This window comes from Macaca thibetana, chromosome 4 (genome assembly GCF_024542745.1).
Source record: "Macaca thibetana thibetana isolate TM-01 chromosome 4, ASM2454274v1, whole genome shotgun sequence".
Lineage (NCBI taxonomy): Eukaryota > Metazoa > Chordata > Mammalia > Primates > Cercopithecidae > Macaca > Macaca thibetana.
Window position 1 is genome coordinate 567,096 of NC_065581.1, and position 24,238 is coordinate 591,333.

At 44.0% G+C, this 24,238-nt stretch overlaps 1 long non-coding RNA gene across 17 annotated transcripts in view; it reads left to right on the forward strand.

Moving 5' to 3' along the window:
* LOC126953316 (uncharacterized) overlaps nt 1–24,238 on the forward strand; it is a 74,908-nt gene that overhangs the window by 17,131 nt on the left and 33,539 nt on the right. For 11 of the 17 annotated variants that reach the window (XR_007725216.1, XR_007725210.1, XR_007725224.1 and 8 more), the window contains 4 exons: nt 3,019–3,194; nt 7,924–8,088; nt 14,188–14,267; nt 21,502–22,598. This is a non-coding gene — a long non-coding RNA (uncharacterized LOC126953316). The remainder of the gene's footprint in view (nt 1–3,018; nt 3,195–7,923; nt 8,089–14,187; nt 14,268–21,501; nt 22,599–24,238) is intronic. The other 6 variants (XR_007725212.1, XR_007725213.1, XR_007725214.1 and 3 more) reach the window with 3 other exon arrangements.

Consider the following 24,238-nt stretch of genomic DNA (forward strand, 5'->3'; position numbering starts at 1 on the left):
AGGTGTAAATTATCTAAGCCAGGTATATAAATTTAATTTTTGCCAAAGTTGTGTTTTTACATGTATCCACTGAACTAGAGCCTCCTGTGAATGTCAGGCAATATGAAATTTATAGTGATGGTAGATTATTAGAGCGACATGGTGTAGCACCTTGAGAAAATAAAATATTTCACCGTCGACCTTCATATTCCTAACAAAAAATGCTGGTACAACATGCACATTTTGAAATTAGTGTGAAACCCCAGTGCTACAGTGATGAAGCAAGCTCCTTTTTAATTTTAGTTTTTTTATATTAACCCGACCAAAATTTAGAGCCAGTCCATTTTATGATGATTTTAGACACTCGGTGTCAATTGTTCAATGGTACCAACTAACTTTTCATATCACCTCTTATTTATCGTTTGCTTTTCACAGCAACTGAGCACATCACTGTGCTTTCTCCTTTTCCCTGAAGAAGTAAACTTGCCTTTTTAGCTTCCTGAAAAAAGCAGGCGACTCTGGTGGCTTATATTTAGTTACAATTCATAAAGGCAGGCCTGCGAGTCAGACCCGGGACTTCGTTCTTTTCTGTTGTGTGTTTGCGTGCTGATGGGGACTGGCTTTTCTTCTTCTTCTTGTAGTTTGAAATGGAAACGCTGCACTGCTGAGAAAATACCATGAAAATATAACCCACTGCATTCCAGGAAAATAAATAAGCAAGGCCACCCAAATTTTCAATTAGTGCTCCGGCAGAATGCAGGAAATGGCAAGAGATCCGTCCAAGGCACCCTAGGCCGGGTCGTGGGTACAGAGCAGGGACGAAGGCTGGGAGGGGACACAGGCGCAGTGTGAAGATGGCCCGTCTCCAAGGAAAACTGCGTGCTAATAGGCTGGGCTGGCTTCCTGGATCAGCCCGGCCGGGCTGTCCGTTCTGACTGAGGGTGCAGCTGTGCTTCGTTCGGGGCAGGGTGCTGCCTGGTGAAGTGACACTCGAGAGTTCCAGGGGCACTTCCCATCTTACACGATAAGCTTAACCAACGTTCTCCATAACCCCCTCCCCGCCATGGGAAGCGTCAGCCTCCTGAAACAGCAGCATGCTGGTCCGTTGTGAAAAGGATCAAACGCTTTTGATTTAAAGCGTTAGGCCTAAGAAGCGCTGTTTCCTCCTCGGTGGGCACATGCCTGGCTAACATGCCCCGGCCGACCGGGGAAGCCGCTGGCCCTAAGGGGGAGAGGCGCAGGCATGTCCCCCTCCGCAGAGCGAATGTCAGGGAAGAAGCCAGGTCTTCCGAGGGGCTGACAAGGCCGGGCGTACACGCTCCTTCCCTCCATCGTGTTTCTCTGCAATGTTCAAATCACTGGTGTGATGGCAGCACTTGAAAGCCGAAAAAGGAAAGATGAAAACAAAGGATTCTTCAGGGAACGTGTATACAGACTCCTGCTTCCCCTCACTTGCTTTCTGTTTCACTTCTCAGATGGTCACGACAGCGTCTGCAGCTTTCCAGCTCATCAGGGTGAACTGAAGACGAGGGGACAATGAGGTTGGGTGTTTCGGCAGCACGGTGGTGTCCCAGCTTACAAAACAGACAACTATGATTATTTGGGATACATTTTATCTGTTGTGAGCCTAAACCTTTTTTACTTCTAAAACCTTCAGGTTGCATCGGTAAACAAGAAGTAAATATACACATTCTATTTATTCTTAGAACCAAGAAATGAACTAATTGAGTAGCGAGTGTGGACCACAGTTGCAAAGGAAAGAAACTCACAAGCGAGCTCTCCAAGCTGTGATTATGTGGGCAGGAAGAATGGCCTGGGTGAAGAGAAGATGAAGAGCCATCACTCCAACCAAACAGCAAATATGAAATTCAAATTATCCTTTGTAATTTTTCAGTTAGCAGTGCTGTGTATCTGTGGAAATCATGGGAGAGATTAAAAAAAATTCTTATCACCTCACAAAGGTAGAATGAATGGGAACAAAAGCGCTGACTGTATATTTCTTCTTAGCCAGCTTCTTCCAGTTGAGCACATTTTCTTGGCAAATCGACTATTTTGTTAGGTTAAAAAGGCTGTCGTTTCCTTTTCAGAGTAAAATCAGGAATTTCATTTTTGTACAATACTGCAGCATTTCCTATCATTGAATTCTAATGATTTGAGAGTGTGTTTTTTGTCTAGGTTTCAAATACAAAGCAAGGAACAGAAAAAAAAAAAAAACTCTTTCCATTTGCAGTAGTTTCAAAATACACATGGCTTGAGATTTTGTAAGTTAAGGAATTTCCAGCCACAGAGAAATCAAGAACTGTGACCAATCCCAGGGTAGCTCTGGGAGGAACAGCCCGTGGAGCGTGGGCAGCCGTGGCCTTCTAGCCTGGCCCCTCTGGCCCTTAGGTGCCGCGCTCTGCTTCTCTTCTTGTCTTCTGTCTTTTCACCACCATACCTGCAGCTCTTGGCGTTTGTTAGGACCTTCCATCCATCCAGCGGCTTCCAGAAAATTATCTAATGAATTCATACCTATGTAAGTTATTCATGGGGTTTAACTGATTTATTCAGCAAATGTGCAGATGTTTCCAAGCACCCTACTTGTTGAGGTCTCTGAGAAATATAGAAATGATGCTGGCACTTGATAAAATACCAAAATAAATCACCACCCTGCAAGGCTTTGGACTCGGTGTCAGAACTGGAAAGGATCTTGACACCACACAGACCAACCCTCTGATTTCATAGATGAGAACGTTAAGGCCTAGAACCAGCCAATGACATGAGCGGATTTCCACTAAAACTCCATAGAAATCTGCTGGTCTCTCTGGTGCTCTTTCTGGATTGCGTCAATATCCAAATCTTTCTCACGTGTTGTGGTAGATGAAATTGCTGTTAAAATATTCACTGCCCCTCTGACAGGCTTCTCCCACTGAGAGAATGACACACCCTCATCCCACTAACGTCAGCCTTGGCCCTGACTTGCTTTGAGAGTGGAATGAGAGCAGAAGTGACCTGTGCCGTGGTACGACAGAAGCTATCTGCCTTTTTTTTTCCTTCCAGGGCATCCACGTTCATCTGAATAAAGACTGCCTCTTCAGCCACAGCTAAGATGCCTGTAATAGGAGTGAGAGCCGCCTCTGTGGCAGGAAGCCCCTGGGATTTCAGAGCTGCTTGTAACTGCAGCCTAACACAGCCTCAGCAGACCGATACGTCGTCGTGTCGCCAAAACAGAGCAGGTATTGTTCCGTTCTGTGCAGTTTCACCTTACTTAGGACCCTCATGTGCGCTGGGATCCTAGTTTGGGTTCATGGACGGAAGACGCCCGTGTGCCGTGTGCTCCAGCGCTCCGTGGATGGACTGGTCTTTTCCCAGGCCGGGTGCGGACAGAGAAGGGCACACCTGGAAAGCCATGGACCCTGCTGTCCTGCCGTGGCCGGGTATACCCACGCCTTGGCCTTGAGGGGCTTTCATTTGAAATTCAGGGCCCCAACTTAGCTGTCCAGGTGGGAGAGACTCTCCAGAAAAAAAGGATGCAGATGTGCTTTCTCTCTTTCTATTTTTGGTAACTTCAGATAGCCTCAACCTGAGCCATGTGTTCCTAAAGAAAAAATCAGAAAACGTAGCCATGACATAGGCCAGAAGGGCATGTACTTAATGAGAAAGCGGGAAAGCAGGCCCAGGGCATGCAGAGCTTATCTGGGGAGGCGGCTTTTCTACTGGACTTTGAAGAATGAATAAGAGTTTGACTTTCAGAGATAGCGGGAAACAGCCGTTTGTGGTAAAAGCTCATTGTGATCAGAGACATTAGAACAGAAAGGCCTGGGATGTTTCAGAAAGTTGGTAGTGCAGTTTTTATCACTTCTTACAGGAACATGTTCCTCTTAACAGCAGAAAAAGCCTTAACCCAAAGAATTTAATGCTAACTATCTAATTATGTTTACTAGGTTAGGCCAGGTATTTTGTTTTCTGTTTTTGTTTTATGAAGGAGAGGAGGTTGCTCTGGGTCACCACACCTGTGTCTACCTAGTCTTCGATGGCTTGTAGCATTTTACTGATACGTTGGCACTAATCGTGTGTAAGGATAACTCATCCACGTTCGTCTGTGTTCTCTGTCCTGGACACTGAGCTACTCAAAGGCAGGGTGAGGGTCTTGTTGAACTGTTATCCTGAAGCTGAGCACAGTTCCTGACACAAACCGGAATGCGACAAATGTTTATTGAGGAATAAATCAATAAATATGGCCAGCCTGCCTCAATCTTAAAATGTAGAAAATATGCCCGTTTTCCGAAATTAAGGAATTATATGCCTGTCTTCAACATGTAGAAAAATCAAAATCATCATCATGATTCACCCAAAATGTGTAATGGCCTCCCCTGAACAGCGAGTCAAATGTTTTCCTTTGGAAGAGGGTTCACAGCTGTGCTGTGCATCTTCCTGTTTTATTTGTGACTGTGGGTGCCTTTGCAGATCCATTTGTGACTAAATTCACAAAAATTTAGTCACAAAAAAATGAGAAGCAGCAACATGTAATTATCCTTTGAAATTGATTTGCAAAGCCTTATTTATTTCAGCTCAGTTTTAAAATGATATTCACAATAATGTGAATGTGTCTTCCTGCCCCAGCTCCTTCTACGGTCTGTGCATGTTTCTGAATCATATGGCTGAGCTTTAAACCTCAGAAACCAGGGGCAGCTGTCCGTGGACAGCGTGCTTTTCTGGAAGGATCTCTCCACACTGGACCAGTTACAGCTGGTGGGAATTACCTGATCCACGGTGGTGGAAAAACACACATCGGTCAGGATGCTATGACTAATATAGTCTAATATAGCTTTTAAAAAGAGGTAATTAATTTATAAGCACAAAATGGCCAGAATGATTTATAGAAATAAAATAAATAGATACTGCATATAAAAAGTATCTATTGTCGACGTCGTCACTGGAGGCAGTGTAGACATGCGTAAACAGATGGAAAACGGGGCTGTGGATTAGCTACTAGTTCTGCCCTCTATTGCCTTGGGAAAATTAGCCACTCTAAGCTTCAGTTTTTAAGGTGCTTGATGGAGATAATGTTTTCTACTCGTCTGCAACGTGGTGCATGGCACAAGCAGGTGCCTTAAATATTGGTTTCCTTTCCTTTTTCCATCATAAATAAGTATTTATTATGTGCTAGAAGAAATTATTCTTCATGACGATGAGTTAATTATTTTTTATTGACTTGGCTTTTATTTGGTTTTTGACGATATTTTAAGTTGTTACATAATCAGTTGCCCTTGGTCATGACTGTATTTGGTAAATACAAAATAGTTACCGTTCCTTCGGCGAGCAGCGCAGTCGGCTCCGTGCTCATGTTCGCTGGCACGATGCTCACCCAGGGCTTTCCTCTTTCCTTCCCAGCCCTTGAATCTCCTCCCTCCCACCATCCTCCTGATGAAACACAGTCCGAAACCATAGCCTGTTTAGAGGTTGTGGCACATGGCCATCTTCAATATAGCAGTCCACTCTGAATTTAAATTTGTCACCATTTTCCTTAGAGGGAATGAGAAGGAAAATGAATTTAATTTAGTATAAAAAATAAACATTTCTGGGCACTGGAAACGTCTGTGGTGTTTTAAGAGCTGTTATCATTAATCAGTCAAGCATGTTTACCCAGACCCAGGATTGCTTATGAAACTGAACCGCACGCCCTGGAGCCCTTCAATGAGGAGAGATGGCCACCAAAAGCTGAGGCAGAGAGTGCGTGTTCCCGGTCACTATCACAGGCCCCAGCTGCTCACGGGGCTGGCATCTTTCAGAGCATGCTCCTCATGGCTGAAAGGAGGTGACACAAAGCAGTAGTTGGAAGTATTGGAAAGCACTGTGTGTCCTATTGTTACCTTGCGGCTCTCCAGTTCTGGCTCGAGTATTTTCTTGTGGTTGTGCTTTTAATAGTTTATCCTGTTATAATGTTCAAAGGCAACATCGTCTGCATGAATTCTTTTTATGCCAGTTGTAAAACAGCCGTGATAATTATTATCATTAGGTAATTCTCACCACAGAAAAGGGAGCATGGCATCTGCCTGGCGGGGAAGGTTTTTAGGAGCCGACGAAGCCAGGAGGTGGACAGGCAGCACTCGCAGTCTGCGCTGGAATGAGTGGAGTCTGGGTGGGGAGAGCTGGTGCACATGTCACCTGAGTGTGCGCCTCCACTGCCCACGAGACGCTTCCCTTAGAAACGAAGGCAGAAAGGAAGCCCAACATAGAAAACGTGAAACCAGAAAACAGCAGATTCATTCATTCAATACATGTGGATCGAGCTCTAATTACGTGCTTGACGCAGGTCTAGGCTCTAGTGAGGCACCTGAAACGAGGCGGCACTCTTCCCTGCCCAGGTAGCACAGGCGTTCCGGAGGGAGAGAGTGATAATGAGCACACGCATAGTTAATATGACGCCCGATGGGGGAGCATTCCACTGAGAAAGCAGAGAGCAAGGGGAGGAGACAAAGGCTCACCGGAGGGCAGGGGGCCTACTTCACATGGAGGTCGTGGGAAACATCTGAGGGAGATGACATTTGGGAAGAGACCTAATGAAGTGAGAAAATCGTGAGAATTTAGGGAAGGAGGGAAGTGTTCTAAGTGGAAAGGACCAGCAAGAGCAAAGGCCCCGAGGCATCCATGAATGTGATCGGGAAGAGCAACGTGGTCCTCCAGGCAATCACGGGAACAGAGGGCAAGAGCAATGGGGTGGAGGTGGATGAGCTATACAGGAAGCAGGTCAGGCCGGATCCCACAGGCTGCACATGAGGAGTTTGCATGGAATTCTGGGATTGTGGTGGGCAGGGGAGAAGATGATGATTTGTGTATATAGAGATCGGCTATAGGGTTGCAAGAGTCTGAAACAGGGAGAAGAATTCACAGGCGTTTGCATTAGCCTAGGCCTGCAACAGTGATGGCTCAGAAAGGAGTGGAGGCAGATGTGAGGAGCAGGTGCATTTGAGCTGTGCTTTGCAGGTAGAACTGGGGACCTTGCTGATGGAGTGAATGTGGGGAGGGTGAGAAAAAAGATAAACTATTATAGCATAGTGCTTACGAGCAAAGACTAACCCTAACCCTAGCGTTAGGAGATGATAAGAGCCTACGTTGTTCAAGTCCTGTCTTTGCTCCTTACTCGCTGTGTAAATTTGGGCAAGGTATTTAACCTGCCTGTGCTCATCTGTCAAATGGGGATGATCATAGTATCTCCTTCAACGGGGGATTGTGAGTGTGCACGGGACACACACACACACACACACGTGAGCGCATGTTTAGAACAGAATCTGGCCTCCAATAAGAACATATGTATTAGTAATTATTATTATTGGTGAATTAAGCAATTAGGTGAATTTGGTGACATTTACTGAGATGGAGAAGACTGGAGGAGGAGAGAATTTTGGGGAAAATCTTAGCAATTCTGTTTTGGAAGTGTTCAGTTTACGATGTTTATCAGACTTATACACAGAGGTGTTGAGCTGGACATAGGAATCTGAAGGTCCCAGGGAAAAAGGAACTGGAAATATAGATGTGATCTTTAAAGCATGACTCCTGAAAGAGAGGAACATTGAGAGCTTGGGGAAAGTAGGAAGAGTCAGCAAAGGGAGTTAACAGAGAGAGCCAACAATATTGGAGGGAATAAAGTGTTCATTTTCTAGGAGAAATAGTGCTTCAAGAAAGAGGCAAGGTCAACTCACAAAGTCCAGTAAAGTTTGGAGGCTTGGCCATGGGTGCTGCAACTTGTACAAGAGGGCGTTCGGTGTTGTGTATGGTCAGAAGCCTTTGCGGAGTGGGCGTAGAGAGCAGGCAGGTGAGAAAGTGCAGATGGTGTATTGGAAAGGCAGCCACCAGGGTGCCTCCGCCTGGATGCGTGCAAGTGTGAGCTTTCCAAACCCTTCATTTTCATGTTGGCACTGCGGTAAGGCCCGTGGTTTACTTGTTCCCTCCCTGTTCTTTCAGGAAGGAATCAGAGTCAGCAGTGATGGTTCTGTTGGTTAAAACTAGTGACACCGACTGGCACACTCACCTGAATGGTGCACAGTTGGCACAAACGGATTTGTGGATGTGATTTGGAAATGGAGAGATTCTGTGTCCTAAAACCAATGTACAGATGGTGACCTCCAGGTAATAGAAAGTTTTCCCACCTCTAAAATGATCCTATGTGTTTAACATGAACGTGCACAATAAATACATCTGCAGTAGCAATGAAAAGCAATCAGACAAATCGTGTAATTTGGAACTCCTCACTAATGTTTCTTATTTTTTTGTTTTGTTTTGTTTTGTTTTGTTTTGTTTTGTTTGAGACAGAGTTTCACTCTTGTTGCCCAGGCTGGAGTGTAATGGCATGATCTCAGCTCACTGCAACTTCCGCCTCCCGGGTTCAAGCAATTGTCCTGTCTCAGCCTCCTGAGTAGCTGGGACTACAGGCACCCGCCACTGTGTCCAGCTAACTTTTTGTATTTTTAATAGAGATGGGGTTTCACCATGTTGGCCAGGCTGGTCTCAAACTCCTGACCTCAGGTGATCTGCCTGCCTCGGCCTCCCAAAGTGCTGGGGTTACAGATGTGAGCTACCATGCTCGGCCCACTAATGCTTCTTAACCTGTCCCTTCCTTTATGGACTTAATTATGTCTCCCCAACATTCACATGTTGAAGTGAGTCTTTGTGGAGATGGGACCTATAAAGAGGTAACCCAGGTTAAATGAGGTTGAAAGGGTATGGCCTTGATCCAACAGGACTGATGTCGTTATAAGAAGAGAGAGAGGCATGAGGGCCATGGGAGGACACAGCAAGGGGCGCCATCAGCAAGATAAGGAGAGGTCTCAGAAGAAACTAGGCGTGCCTACCTTGATCTCGATCTCTGACTTGCAGCCTCTGGAACTGAAAAACGTGTCGTAGCCAACCTGTCTTTGGTACTTTGTCACAGCAGCTGGAGCTGACTAATACACTTCACATACCTATTTGAATGATGTGACCTCCATAACACCTCTTTAATTTCTTCCCTCTCCAGCAACCCCACTGCTAGTGCCCTCATTCAGGCGCTCACTACCTTCTTCCTGCACCGTGACAAAAGTCTTCATACTGGTTTCATGTCTGCCCCAATCAGCCCGCTCCCTACACTCTTTCCAAGTCATCTGTCTTAGGACCAGAGCCAGGAATAGGATTAACTGGAGTCAGAGCTTCCCTCTAAGGCACTTCACCTGTTGGAGAACTGGAGAAAATTGGAAGAGGATGCTCACTGTGGGTGCGGGTTCTTAAACACCACAGCAGTACTGAAAGACAGAAACAAGCTGTAAACCCAGAGACAGGCTGGGAAGAGTGAGCCCCGGCAGCCACAGTGGCCATTTGGCACAGGGAGTGGAATTTATTCATTCATTGATTTGCTCAATAATGTTGCATAAGCACACATATGTCTCTGACTGTGTTGAGCTTCTATCCTGGTGGGCGGAGACACTTAACACAGGCACAAGTCAATGAGATGATTTAGGATAGAGAGGGGTGCTATGAAGATTCTGAAAAGGGCAGTGGGATGGTGGGAAGGGGTGCTGCTGGTAGCATGGTCAAATAAGTGCACAGAGGAAGTGACAGGACTCCTGTCCTGTCAGATGAGGACTCCTCTCCCGAAAGATGAGGGGGAGCTGGCCATGCAGGGGAATAACATGCCATGTAGAGGAAACTGCTCCTGCAAAAGTGGATAAGATGGATGGAGCCTACAGGCAGGGTCAGAGGGATTTCAGGTGTAGTGACTAAGAAGCGCTAGATATAGCATCTTCTTGGCCATGGGAGGTGCGTTTTATCCTAATTAGACTGGTGGCCTCTGGGGAATTGTGAACTGGGAGATGATGAGATTTTATCTCTATTTTAAGGTGGTCCTGGCTGCTGAGGGTGGAGGTGTGGCTGCTACACTGGGGTGTCAGCGGTAGGAATCGGCAGGGGATGGAAGGCGCAGAGTTTATTTGGGCAGTTAAGCTGCTGGGATTTGCTGTTAGGTGGAAGATGTTTGTGAGTGAAAGAGGGGCCTTAAGTATCGAGCACAGTGGTACCATGAACTGAGAGAAGCAGGTTTGGGTGTGTCATTTTAGAGCTACAGTTTAGCTTGGATGGGTTGCATGGGTTGCAGATACAGACGTGCGTTACCTCATGATGGGGACACACTCCAGGAAATTCATCATGCCCAGGGTTTGTTGTTGTGTGAACATCAGAGTGAACTTTCACAAACCTGATGCAGCCCTAGCTTGCCCAGCCTGCTGACTGCAGCCACTCGTGGCCCAGGATGGTTTTGAATGCAAGCCCAACACACATTTGTAAACTTTCTTAATACATTATATTTTTTCGATTTTTTTTTTAGCTCACCAGCTATCATTCGTGTTCATGTATTTTATGTGGGACCCAGGACAATTCTTCCAGTGTGGCCCAGGGAAGCCGAAAGATCAAACATTCTAGTGCAGCCTATTGCTCCTGGGCTGTGGACCTGCCCAGCATGTGCAATTGCGACACAATGGTATTTGTGTATCTTGACATAGAAAGGCAGAGTGAAAATATGGTATCTTGTTATCTTAAGGCCCCCCCATCATAGATGCAGTCTATCATTGACTAAAATTCTGTTATGTGTCACATGATGTTAGCACTAGATGTTACAGAAAGGGAGATCGGCCAGTGCGTTCACAGATACCACTTAGGAAGTAAGAAAAGGGCCCAGATGGAGCACTGGATTTGGCTGGGGGAAAGTCGTTGGTGCTTTTGAAAAGCGCCATTTTCGCTGAGCCGTGAAGATGAAAACTGCTTTCACCAGAGCATGTTCAAGAGAGAAGGTGAGGCTGGAAGGTGGAAAGTTTTGTGGAGAAGAGTAGAGACGTGGGGGTAGGGAAGTTCCAAGGGATGTGGGGTGAAAAAAGGAGTTATTTATGCTGAACTAGAGCAAGGCTCGCTTATCTCCTGCCAGGAACGAAGCCTTCCAACTGGTGGTGCAGGAGACGGGGCCTGTCAGGAGAGCTGGGCTGTCCCATGGCTGGGTGAGGTGGGGCACGGAGCACTCGTGATAGTGCTGAAAAAGCTAAAGCCGGGGAATGGAGGTTTTCTCCATCAGAAGAAATTGTTCTCCTAATGATATCGGGAGGATTTTTCCTCCTAATATCACTGTATGATACTTTTATCTTTTATGCTATGAATATTAAATGCCGTTTGACTTTGATGGTACTATATAAACATGAGGTATAATGCAAGTACTAACATTATAATTGTAATTTTAAAGAATAATTTAATGAATGTAATGACTATTCAAATATGGTGCTAAAAATTTACCACAAAGTAACAGCCTTTCACTATATTTATAGCAGATTGAGAAAAATGTCCCTTTTGGGGAGAATAGCAATAGACCGACGTTTGGGTTTGAAAATCAGCGTCCATTTCCACTGCAGACTTTGGAAATGACCCTCTGCTTATGAGCTCCAAGCACCCACTAGGGGGCGCACACAAAGGCCTTTCCAGGCGCGCAAAGGAAGCCCCAGAGCCCTTTCCTCAGGAGGCGGGCCTGAAACCAAACGTCAACAGTTTTGCTTCATAACAATGATTACTTACTTGTTGCTATTTCCTAGGCAGCGAATTTGAGGGTAATGATCAGAAAGCTAAAGTTAGACAACTGACGTTTTCTCCTTACTTGAACATTTCTTTTGTAAAAGCACATCTGTTAAACAAAAAAGATGAATATTGTTAAGCTTTAGCAGAGGCGTATAAGTTCCTGAAGTCTTTTGAGGTGAAAAAATGAAATCAAAATGCAAAATGCAATAATGATGTATTCTGAAAGAAACTCCTCTTTGGTATTCTGCTATCAAGCAGCGTTCGTGAGAAGTGAATACGCAGAATCCGACTGCCATTTCTCTATGGAAAAAAAGCCAACGAGGTCTTTCCTTTCTTACCCAGTGCATTCCCTGATTTTAAACATTCAATAAGTTCCAAGCCAAAAAATGCATTTTTCTTTCTTTTGATGATTTTCTGTGGTTCCTTAGGATGGTTTGTAGAATATATTGTGGCTCTGTTGACCTCTGCAGGCAGTTTCCAGATCTTCGTGGTTTCCTCTACAGCTGTGGGTATTTCTCTTGTGAAACCACAGGTCAGTTCAGAACCACAGAACTTACCCTGACAATTAGAATTTTAGCCACTGTCCTGTGGGATTTTCAGAGCTACAAGGACTCCATACTTTCAATCCAGATCCTTAAATTAGAACCATCTGATGCCTGAAACATTCATGGATTATCCAAGGATCTGAGGTCAACCTTTCTCAGTTTTTTATTGAAAGTTAGCATGTTCCCATCTCCTACATGTCCCCACAAATACCCTCCCTAGAATGCAAGATCATGAGCATGAGGATTTGGCCTTCCTATGTGTTCTTGTGCCTGCCGCCTTACCTAGTACCTTGCCTTTGTAGCATGGCTGAGTCCTTCCTTAGGGTCTCATTTAGAGCAGTGGGCTTCAAACGTTAGATTGCATTAGAATCTGCTGGAGGGCTCAATAAAACACAATTTCTGGGCCCCATCCCAGAGTTTCTGATTCATAAAGTCTGGGGAGTGGAAGAAAATCTGTATTCTAACAAGTTTCCAAGTGATGCTCTTGATGTGAGAACTAAGTTTTGAGTCCCACAGGGTTTAGAACATGATGAGTTCCATCAGAAAGAAGAAAAGACATGCCTGATGCTGCAGAGTTCAGTTTAGACTGAGGGAACGAACACGGCTAGTCTTCAGTGGAAAGATGACCCTCGATAAGGGCATCACTGATCTTTGAGCCACGTGAAACGTGTAATGCCTGTCAATTGAATGGGACCTATGGGCATGGAAAGAGGATGGTATGGCTTCAGACCCCACTTTTCCACTGAAACTCCTAATCAGTAGCTTCTGAATCTCCCTATCCATGAGTATGGACATTTTTTCCATTTGTCTGTGTCCTCCCCAGTTTCTTTGAAGAGTGCTTTGCATTCTTATTGCAGGGATCTTTCACCTCCCTGGTTGGCTGTGTTCTTAGGTATTTTATTCTTTTTGTGGCAGTTGTGAATGGTATTGCCTTCCTGATTTGGCTCTGAGCTTGGCTGTTGTTGGTGTACAGAAATGCTACTGATTTTTGTCCATTGGTTTTGTATACTGAAACTTTGCTGAAGTTGTTTATCAGCTGAAGGAGCTCTTGGTTTGAGACAGTGGGATTTTCTAGATATAGAATCATATTGTCTACAAACAGAGATAATTTGACTTCCTTTCCTCCTATTAGGATGCCCTTTATTTCTTTCTCTTGTCTGATTGCCCTGGCCAGGACTTTCAATAGTATGGTGAATAGGAGTGGTGAGAGAGGGCATCCTTGCCTAGTGCCAGTTTTCAAGGGGAATGCTTCCAGCTTTTGCCCATTCAGTATGAAACTGGCTGTGGTTTGCCATAGATGGCTCTTATTATATTGAGGGCAACCTAGGCAATACCATTCAGGACATAGGAACTGGCGAAGATTTCATTATGAAGATGCCAAAAGCAATCACAACAAAAGCAAAAATTGACAAATGGGGTATAATTAAACTAAAGAGCTTCTGCACAGCAAAAGAAACCATCAACGGAGTACACAGACAACCTAAAGAATGGGAGAAAATTTTTGCAAAGTATGTATTTGACAAAGGTCTGATATCTAGCATGTATAAGGAACTTAAACAAATTTGCAAGAAAAAAACAAACAACCCCAATAAAAAGTGGGCAAAGGACATCAACAGACACTTTTTGAAAGAAGACATACATATGGCCAACCAGCATATGAAAAAAATCTGAGTATCACTAATCATTAGAGAAATGCAAATCAAAACTATGATGAAATACCAGTCAGAATAGCTATTACAAAAAAGTAAAAAACTAACAGATGCTGGTGAGGTTGCAAAGAAAAGGAAACGCTTATACATTGTTGGTGGGAGTGTAAATTAGTTCAGCCATTGTAGAAAGCAGTGTGGGGCTTCTTGAAAGAGCTAAAAATGGAACTATTTAACCCAACAATCTCTTTACTGGGTATACACCCAAAGGACTATAAATCATTCTGTCATAAAGACATGCACATGTGTGTTCATTGCATCACTATTCACAATAGCAAAGACATGGAGTCAACTTAAATGCCCATGAATGGCAGATTGGATTTAAAAAATGTGGTAGGTATACACCATGGAATACTATGCAGCCATTAAAAAGAATGAAATCATATGCTTTGCAGGAACATGGATGGAGTTGGAGGTCATTATTCTTCACAAACTAATGCAGGAACAGAAAACCGAATGCTACATGTTCTCACCGGTAAGTGAGAGCTGAATAACAAGAACCAATGGACACAAAGAGGAGAACAGCACACACTGGGGCCTACTTGAGGATGGAGGATGAGAGGAGTGAGAGAAGCAGAAAAAAATATCTGTTGGGTATTAGGCTTAATACTGGCATGATGAAATAATCTGTACAACAAATCCTCATGACACAGGTTTACCTGTATAACAAACCTATACATGTATTCCTGAACCTAAAATAAAAGTTAAAAAAGAAAATTAGCCAGGGATGGTGGCACGTACCAGCTACTTGTGAGGCTGAGGTGGGAGGATCAGTTAAACCTGGAGGCTGAGACTGCAATGAGTCTCATGGTCTATGATCGTGCCACTGCACTCCAGCCTGGGTGAGAGAGTGAAACCTTGTCTTTAAAAACAAAAATTGTTCTAAAGTAATCAGAGAGATCCCCATATTTTCTATCTATAATTTACCTGTCATAGGCAAGGCAACCTTCTTCTTTTTTTGTTTTGAGATAAGGTCTTGCTCTGTTGCTCAGGCTGGCTTGCAGTGGTTCCATCTAGGCTCACTGCAGCCTCGACCTCCTGGGCTCAAGCAACGTTCCCACTTCGGCCTTCCCAGTAGCTGAGACCACCAGTGGTGTCACCGTGTCTGGCTACCTAAAAAAACAAATATTTTGTAGAGAGGATGTCTCATTATGTTGCCCAGGCTGGTCTCAAAACTCCTGGGCTTGAGCAATCCTCCTGCTTCAGCCTCCCTAAGTGTTGGGATTATAGGCATGAGCCACCATGCCTGGCTCATTTTTCAGAAGCAAGGTCACTGATTATTTTACCTGTGCTTTTCTTTCTCTATGAGCTGGTGGCTCCCTCTCCTCTCTTCTACCCTCCTCCTTCCCTCCTCCCCTTTCCTTGTCTCTCCTTGCAACTCTGAGTGCTCAAACGCTTGTATCAGTGAGCTGTTCGGACTCTTCCTTCTTATAAACATCGTGCTTTTCTCTTTAGCTCATGGCCGAGTTTCTTAGCAAAGTGCTTTATGGAAGTGTAGGGAATAGAAATGTCACATAAAAATGGAATGAGTTGTGAAAACAGGCAGTTCCCATCTCCCCCAAGATAGGCAAATCTTTTAATGACCTCCCTGGGAGGGGGGAGCCAAGGGCATATTCAGATTTTATAGCACCGTAGTTCAGGATATTGAATGAATACAGTTATTTCATGATTAGAAATAAAATGCACTTCAGAAAATCTTTAAAATGCCCAACTGTGCAAAGATAAATTTTACTATATTCATGACTATTCATTTTAATAGTTCTTTTTCCAGTTACTTACCATAGGTCTTATGTAATATTTTTGGCAGAATAAAACAAAGTACCATTTCTGCTTTCCAAACAGATCAGTGAATACATTCAAAGCTATTGTCTTTTTCCTCGTCAAAGATGGCATTGTTAGAGCCAGCATATATAAACTTTCTTCCCTGCTGCGTAGACCACGTGGAGAAACGCTTATTTTTTCTTATAAGAATAAAATTGCAATCTTTCAACAGAACATGTTGATTATGCCATCTGGCACATAATTTCTTTGCTTAAATTAAGCTGAGAAATCAATTCAGTGTTGAAAGATATTATCCGTTTAGCTTTTTTTTTTTTTTTTTTTTTTACCTCCAGGCAATGTGAGAGAGGGAAAAAAATAAGCTGTTTTCTTTTCTAAGTATGTGAATTATATAGGTCTTGAATATTTTCTTCTACATAGGGGAAAATTATAATTTATAAGTAGATAGCTACGATCCACTGGGATTTCTTGTTCTGAAGTTATGCTAAAGCTATACTGCATTACCGGAACCTGCCCTGGAAGACCAGGTGACTGTCAGTTGAAGATTAGCGTCAGTTGATGGATGGTGTGATCAAATGATAATAAAGGCCTGTTGTAAGAGTTGTCTACATTTTGCCCAGACTTTTCTTTGTTAAGTAGTTTGTGGATTCAGGTTGTTGCCAACAGTAAAGACACACAAAAAATGAGCGTAATACACAAATCCGGCTGCCCCCTAGGGCTACCTAGCAAAATTAAGGAACTAAGAGGTGGTGGGAACTCGTAAGAACGGAGTGGAAATGACCACTTAACTGGACAGTGGAGGACTGCTCCAGCAGGATTCCCCCTGTCAGTTTCTTCCTCTCTCCTACCACACGTCTGTGGAGGTGTAAATCAACACTCGGTCACCAAAGACCTTCCAGGTGAATAGCTGAAGCCATGACTAGCCCTTGACCATGAGCTGATCATGAGAGATGCTCTTGGGAAGCTCAACAGATGTGACAAATGCCAGAGAAAAAAATGAGCCTTGAACTGGAAGTTGATCATATGGTAGAAATGTGGGGAAAATATACAAATTAGTTGGAAGTTTTGCCGTCATCTGTTTGAGTTGTTTTACAAAGTCATCTTTAAAATAATGATTGAATGTTAAGTTTTGTTATTTAAATAGTGATTTATTAAAATTAAGAAATAAAGAATGGGAAATTCACATCTATGGAGAGGTATCATACAGAAATCAACCATCTGGGGTTTCACAAAAACACACCTATCCTGGGTCTTTGATGGCCACCTGCCTGTTGACGTCATTATCCACCTGTCAACTGCCTGGGGCATTTGGGAGAAAAGAAACCCTAAGTGTGTTCATACCCAGGGAAGTTTATGAAGTAAGAGCAAGCATCACAGATGGAGTTTCGAGAAAGCCTAGATCTGAACTCCAGCTCAGCAATAGGTTCACAATATATTTGGAAAAAGGATAATGTAATTTTTGCTGCAAGGACTTTGCATAATAGTAATAATAATACTTTTTATCACACTTAGCTTTCAAAGCCTATTCATGTGAATTATATGCTGTGCTTCTCATTAACCTCCTGCGAATCTAATATAATGGAGACACAGAACGTAATAGTGGATGCTGAGTTGGAGTGAGATCCGAGGTTTCGGAACTGAGGAAGCTGAAGTCATTGAAAAATGGCTTGTAATACTTGGCATGTATGCTTAAGACGTGCTTGTTCACCATGGCACCAATTTAAAGTCATAGCTAACTGCATGGATTTATAAAAATGAGGGCAGTGTATCCCGGAATCTGGCAGTGACAACTTTCTCTCAGGATGATCCCTATGTCACACCATCTGAGATACAGGATTAAAGAGCAGAAGCCACTCTCCTGATTGATGGTGGAGTGCCCCGTTCCAAGGCAGGGCTCCCACGCTACAGCTCTGCCTGGCTAGATCCGTGTAACACTCAAAAACATGTCTCTGCATTTTGTGGGAAGCTGATTCCGTACTCTTGCACCTCAGAAAATGGGGGAGGGAGGGAGGGAGAGAGAGAGAGAGAGAGAGAGAGAGAGAGATCAGGCAAGAAAGTAGAACAGAGCAAAGGCACATTGGCAAGAATGATTTCGAAGTCTCACCACTCCTGCTGGAAAACCCCAGTTCCTGAAACATTTTGGAAGATCTGTACATAAGTGCCCCTGGGAAATAATTTCTCTGATTGGCATCTTAGCTTTTCGATTCTTTTAGCAGTGAATCAGCAAGTCCATTTGTGGAAAGAAGAAAGCTAATATAACGAGACATTAAACCACAGCCCGTGAGAGTCCACCTACTTACGTTAGAGAAGCCAGCCCCACCTTCCCTGACCTGGCCGACCATTTATCTCAAGAGTCTAGAATCACTGGAGCTACCAGGGAGCTGCCTCAGTTTGTCTATTTGTTCAACAGAAACGTGGAGAATTCCTCAGGGCAAGAACTTAATTTTAAATAGTGAATTAGAAGACTATTAAGTCCAAACTCAATCTGTTCCATCTCTTCACCATGGCTTATGGTCCTACCAATGCCCGGGCTCTCCTGACCACCTTTGTTGACTATTGCCAAACACTATGAGGTACAAAAAAGAAACGATATTAGTAGAAAATGGATTGCCCATATTTTCAAGGCTGGGGAAAGGCATGAGCTGAAGAATTTCTAATAAAATTGTGACTCTCACACAATTTGAACTTCCTACGTTTGCAATATGAAATGTGCATTTTATATACAATTTCCATGCCAATTTACAGGTGTTAAATTGGGAACAGGAGTAGAGTACAGACAAAGGGGGATAATCTAATCTAACAGCTACAGAGTTCAAACAAAGTTTGTTTCCTTTTTTTAATATCATCTGGATGTCTGCAACATTTCATGCAAATCAATCTTAATTTACTATGTGTTTCGGCTCTTTCATAAAATAGTCTGACCATGCTATTTCTACATTTTAGCTGTAAAATTATCCATAAATATCCATAACTTACTACATTTTTAATATGTGGGTTGATTCACTTAGTATAAGAGTCGAGAGGAAGAAAGAGTCTAGGTAGAGAAATCTAGCCTTTCACCAATTCCCCAAAGCATTTCTGACACCAGCGTGTCATTTAGACTCAGGAGACCAGGTTGGAAAGACTGCATCCTTGGACTTTCTCTAGTATTTTTTACTACCACAAGCCTAGGTTAACTTTGGCTTAACTGCAGATCTACACATGGTCAACCTAAGTGAGAACTTTGCAAGAACCCTCAGGTAAATTTGGGCTGCAGTGAACGATTTTATCAGTGACCTTGGTAACCCACTCTCTGGGCTCAGCTTGACTCTGAAAGTCTGTCTTTTGACGGAATTTCAATTGATGGAATTTCCTGTTGGAGAGTCAATGAAGTGGGGCCATCTGCATGTCAATGACTAGAAGAAGTGCAGCATTCCCTCCCATGGTGGTCAATTGGTCGGCCAAGTGAGTCTCAAGTCAGGAAAGCACAGGAAGCCCAATACTTGCTATTTCTTCGTGAAAGTCTGGAAACGTAGCTCTTCCATTGTAGTTGGAGGAATTGGAGGTGGCGGCGCAGAGATTCCTTGGAAGGCCTCCTCCGAGAAGTTTTTATAAGCGTGTGTGTGTATATGCCCCGGTTTTAACGGGACCACATCCTCCAGACCACCCATCCATCTCACGCAGGCACAGCGTGTCACTGTGCCCGTCTCCTGACGGCGAGTCTGACATTATTGGGGCTTTTGCTGTTGTATTGACTTGTGGCTGAGAGAGATCAGCGTTGTGTTACTTGGATTTAGTATGCTGAAACTCATTTCTTTTCCACATTCCAAGGGGATTTCTTCCCTGAAAATAAAAGGGGGCACAGGAAAGCAAGTTCCAAAGTTTCTATTCAAATGTAATCCCTCATATCCTCTCTGGGCACCCCCCAAAAGGACAGTTGTTTTTAAAAGGAAAATATCAGTTAAGACCGACCATGTCACTAAAGGAACCTTTAACAAGTCGTTTGGCCTCCTGGCAGGACCACACTCTGAGCAGAGATCACAATCTATCCCTTTCTTTAAATCTCCAAAGCATTTTTGAAACGGTTAATAATAATAAACGAGATAAGGGAATCCAGGTGGCATGGTCACGCGGACACCAGCAGCGGTGCCTCTACGTTAGGTGTCAGCCAATTTGCAGAACAAAGCTGGCCACATTTTATAAGTAGTATTCTGAGAAGCAAAGTATTACGGACCTTTCAGAACATGTGCTTCTATTTATTCTTTGTCAGCATGCTGGGGCACCTGTGTTAGTTTTATGCCACTGCATGCAGACTCTTTGAGGAGGAGAATTCTGGTAAGTTCCAGCTGTTATTTCACCTGCGAGAGAGAGAGAGAAAAAAAAACAAAAACGAAAAAAAAGCCTTCCTGGAACTTTCAACCTGAAGCACTAAAATTATTTGGAAACCAACACCACCACCAATACCACCACCAATACCACCACCAACACCACCACCAACACCACCACCACCACCACCACCACCACCAATACCACCACCAATCGAGATGCGAAAACAGTTAATATTTCAATATATGAATTCCGTTTATTAAATGCCCAGTATAAAAAAGAAAAACATTGGTTCTTCTTAGGGCTAACGACAGCAGTAACTAAAAATTAACACCTATATTTACAAGATTAACGTAGTGTTGTTTGTGTTATTGTGAGAAGAACTGGGTGTCACCATTAGTTATATTGCTTACAGTTATTCAGGGGTTACTAGTTGTGATTTACGAGGTACTCTGCTAAGTACTACATATATATACATTGTCCCACTGAATACTCACAATAGCCCCCATGAGTGAACTATCAGCATCCTGCTTATCTAGACAAAGAAATCGACACTTTGAAAGGTGAAGTGATTTGCAAAAGCTCTGTCGGGTAACAAGCTGGGTAACTGGGAGTCACACCCAAGCATCTGGTTCCAGAGCCTGGGTTCAAAGCACTGAACTAACGTCTCACAAACGCGGGGTCCCTGAACATTGTGTGTGATCCTTACAGATAGAATGTGGAGGACTTCGGCCGGGCGCGGTGGCTCAAGCCTGTAATCCTAGCACTTTGGGAGGCCGAGACGGGCGGATCACGAGGCCAGGAGATCAAGACCATCCTGGCTAACACGGTGAAACCCCGTCTCTACTAAAAAATACAAAAAACTAGCCAGGCGAGGTGGCGGGCGCCTGTAGTCCCAGCTACTCGGGAGGCTGAGGCAGGAGAATGGCGTGAACCCGGGAGGCGGAGGCTGCAGTGAGCTGAGATCCGGCCACTGCACTCCAGCCTGGGTGACAGAGCAAGACTCTGTCTCAAAAAAAAAAAAAAAAAAAATGTGGAGGACTTCACATGTGTAGGAATGTCATGTATTTATTTGTTTTTTGACTCTCCTCTCCATTAAAATGTAACCTCTGTGAGGCGGGGCCTTCATCTGGCCTATTCACAGCTCTATTTCCAGCTCCCCAGAAGGTGCCTCACAAAGTAGATGCTCAAATAAATACTTGCGAAATGAGCCAATGACTAAAACTGATGGTTTTTATTACTTGGAATGAAGACAAAAGTAGGTTTGTAAAGACAATTATTGAGGGAATGTGAAGGGAACTATTAAACAATGAAAGTACCGATGATGTGATGTAGATGACGAGAACCCCGGGAGGGGAATGAGAAGACCTCCATGTGGGCAGCATTGTGTACAGCATGTTCCCTTCTACATGCAATTAGTTAAAAGTGAGGCTACGGCACTTTCTGTGCACTCTAAGTCATGAGCAAGATTCATACGTAAAATAAGCCCCATCCGTCAGGGATACGGACGTGTCTGTGTAGATTTAGGAGATTTCTGTGGGAGGTTAGTTTTGCATCTAGAGTTTGAGTAATTAGCACTATTGAATAAACTGAAAAAATGTTATATTTTCTTTTGAATTCCCCAGCACAAATGACAGTAACCATCACACACTGATCTGCAGATAAAGAGGGAAGCTATTTTTTTTCTCACCGTTTCTGTCTGATTTGGAAACCAAGCAGTGGCTGGTTAGTAATATCATTTTGTTTCCATTCCACTGTGTGTGACTGTCATCCAATACCTGTGTACTCTCAGCTTCCATAAATTCGGTAAATTGTATTGGATTAATAGCTGGATGGAACACGGCCAAGAAACCAGTGTGTTAAAGGAGAAAATGTTGGTTATTCTATTTATATTCATTTTACCGTTGAGCCAGCCAATGAAACTGAGTTATGGATGGATGTCAGAGTACAAGGAACTAATTTTCAGTTTGAACAATTCCACTTTATTTCTTCAGAAGTAGCACACAGGAGGAAGAACACAGTAACAACAATTGGCTTTTCAACGCTGCGTGTTTGCACTAAGATTTTATCATTGAGCATTTTAAGAGAGGATCATGCTGAAAATGAAATCGTCTGATACTTTGCGGGATTCTGAGCTGATGGATGACGGTGTGGGCTGGGGGTCTCCTGCCTGGGTAATGGGTGCTGCTGCACGCAGCCCCCAGCCCCACGCGTTTCCATCATCACCACTGCCTGCTCACAGCTCTCAGGAAGGATTCCAGGCGCCTTTCATCGTTCCTGTAGCGAACACGCACCACTCAAAATACCAGTAATTAAATCTCTCTCAGACGAAATGCACAGGACTTGAAGGCTTAAGCATTTTACATGGGGAGAGAAGAACAGACATGGAAAGCAACCTGAGAAAGGCAGCTGTGTGAAGGAGCCGCCTTCGGAGGGCTGGTGCTGAGAGAAGCCGCCTTCGGAGGGCTGGTGCTGAGACATCCTTTGGGTGGTTTTGTCGAGATCGAGAGGAATAAGGGACGTTTCTATAATGCCTGTTTGATTCGGAGTGGACAAAGGGAGAAGCTCTGCGCGAATGTGCCCTGCTCACTGATTCGGATTGGGCAGCACAGCTGGGAAGCCAGGCGGTGCCTGGGAATGCTGCTGTCACCGTCACCGTGCTGGTGGACCCTCATAGCCAAGGTGACTGGAAGGCTGGGCTCACTTTCAAAGATCCTTACCTGTAAGCTTCCCTGTTATAATTGTTTGACATAGGTGGGCACAGGCAGCCTCCTTTCACTCATTCATTCAAGTCCATTTAATGCAGATTGACACACGCCAGGTGCACTTCCTAGGGGCCAGACATGAACACACAGTGTGACCAAAATCACAAAATCCCTGCACCCACGCGGCTCACCTTCCAGTGGGAGAGAGAGAGAAAATAAAAACATACACAAAAGCACAGTATATCGATGTGACCACTAGTATGGAGAAATAAAGAAAGAATGGGGTATTGAGAATCCTGGAGGAAGGGGTTCAGTGGTGAACAGCATAGTAGGGATGGCTCACAGAAAAAAGAAGACAGTTTGCTAAAGAGCTAAACAGCCAATTGGATGAGCCGTTGAGCTCTGTGGGTACCAGGCTGAAGGGTGATTCAGGCAAAAGGAACAGGAGGTACAAACATCCTGAGGTGGAATATGCCTGATGTTGTTTGGGAAGAACCAAGAGGCCAGTGAAATTGGATTGGAGGTCTTCCTTTAAGATTACAGCCGGTGGGGAGTGGGGTCGACTCTGAGTTTAGATTATACCCTGGGATGCTAGGTCTCAAGACTACAGATTGTATTTTAAAATAATCTAAATAAAATCGCAAATGGCAAGTTTTTTTTTATTTCTTCAAATACTCAAAATAAAAAGAATTAACTTTAATATTTTAATAGCTGGCATTTTCTCTAACTAGTTGTCAGAGACAATTTTTCATTAATAAAACGTCATTTGGGTGTAACAACTTGAAACCAATTCTTTAGAAACATACCACAAGGTTTCTGATGTTCTAATGAATATTGGCCTTTTTGGAGTTTTCCTTTGGGAAACTGAACACATATTCTGGTAACAGGGTATTGCTAAACATATTTTTGCGTTTCCTACTTTGGATTTCTTTTTTTTCTTTTTCTTTTTTTTTTTTTTTTTTTGGAGTTTCACTCTTGTCGCCCAGGCTGGAGTGCAATGGTGTGATCTTGGCTCACTGCAACCTCTGCCTCCTGGGCTCACGCGATTCTCCTGCCTCAGCCTCCTGAGTAGCTGCGACTACAGGTGCCCGCCACCTCACCCGGCTAATTTTTTGAATTTTTTAGTAGAGACGAGGTTTCACCGCATTAGCCAGGGTAGTCTCGATCTCCTGACCTCGTGATCCGCCCACCTCGGCCTCCCAAAGTGCTGGGATTACAGGCGGGAGCCACTGTGCCCGGCCCAGCTGTGCTTTTTATGGGCAACAAAGATTGCTTTCTGAACTGAAATTGCCCTTGATATTTTGACATGGGTTTGACGTCTGCAAAGTTATTTCATATTACAGAAAAAAATATCATGGAAAGAATATGCCCCGTGTACCCACCACGCAACTGAACAGTGAAACGGCAGGAGTAGCATAGAGGCTCCAGTTTGTTCCTCCACCACTGTGTTTCCGCCACACTTGAAGGAGCCACTGCTCCCCAGTGTATCTGTCTATGCTCTGATCGAATCTTCTAGCCTGTTCAGGTCCCAGCTTTGCCTCCTCTCTTCTGGTGCGTGGTCCCTTATGATCCAGGAGCTCGGCCACCAGGATTGGGCATAGATGCCAAGGCACAGCCTGGCTCTGGTGACCACCTGCTCACTTCCTGGGATAAGGAC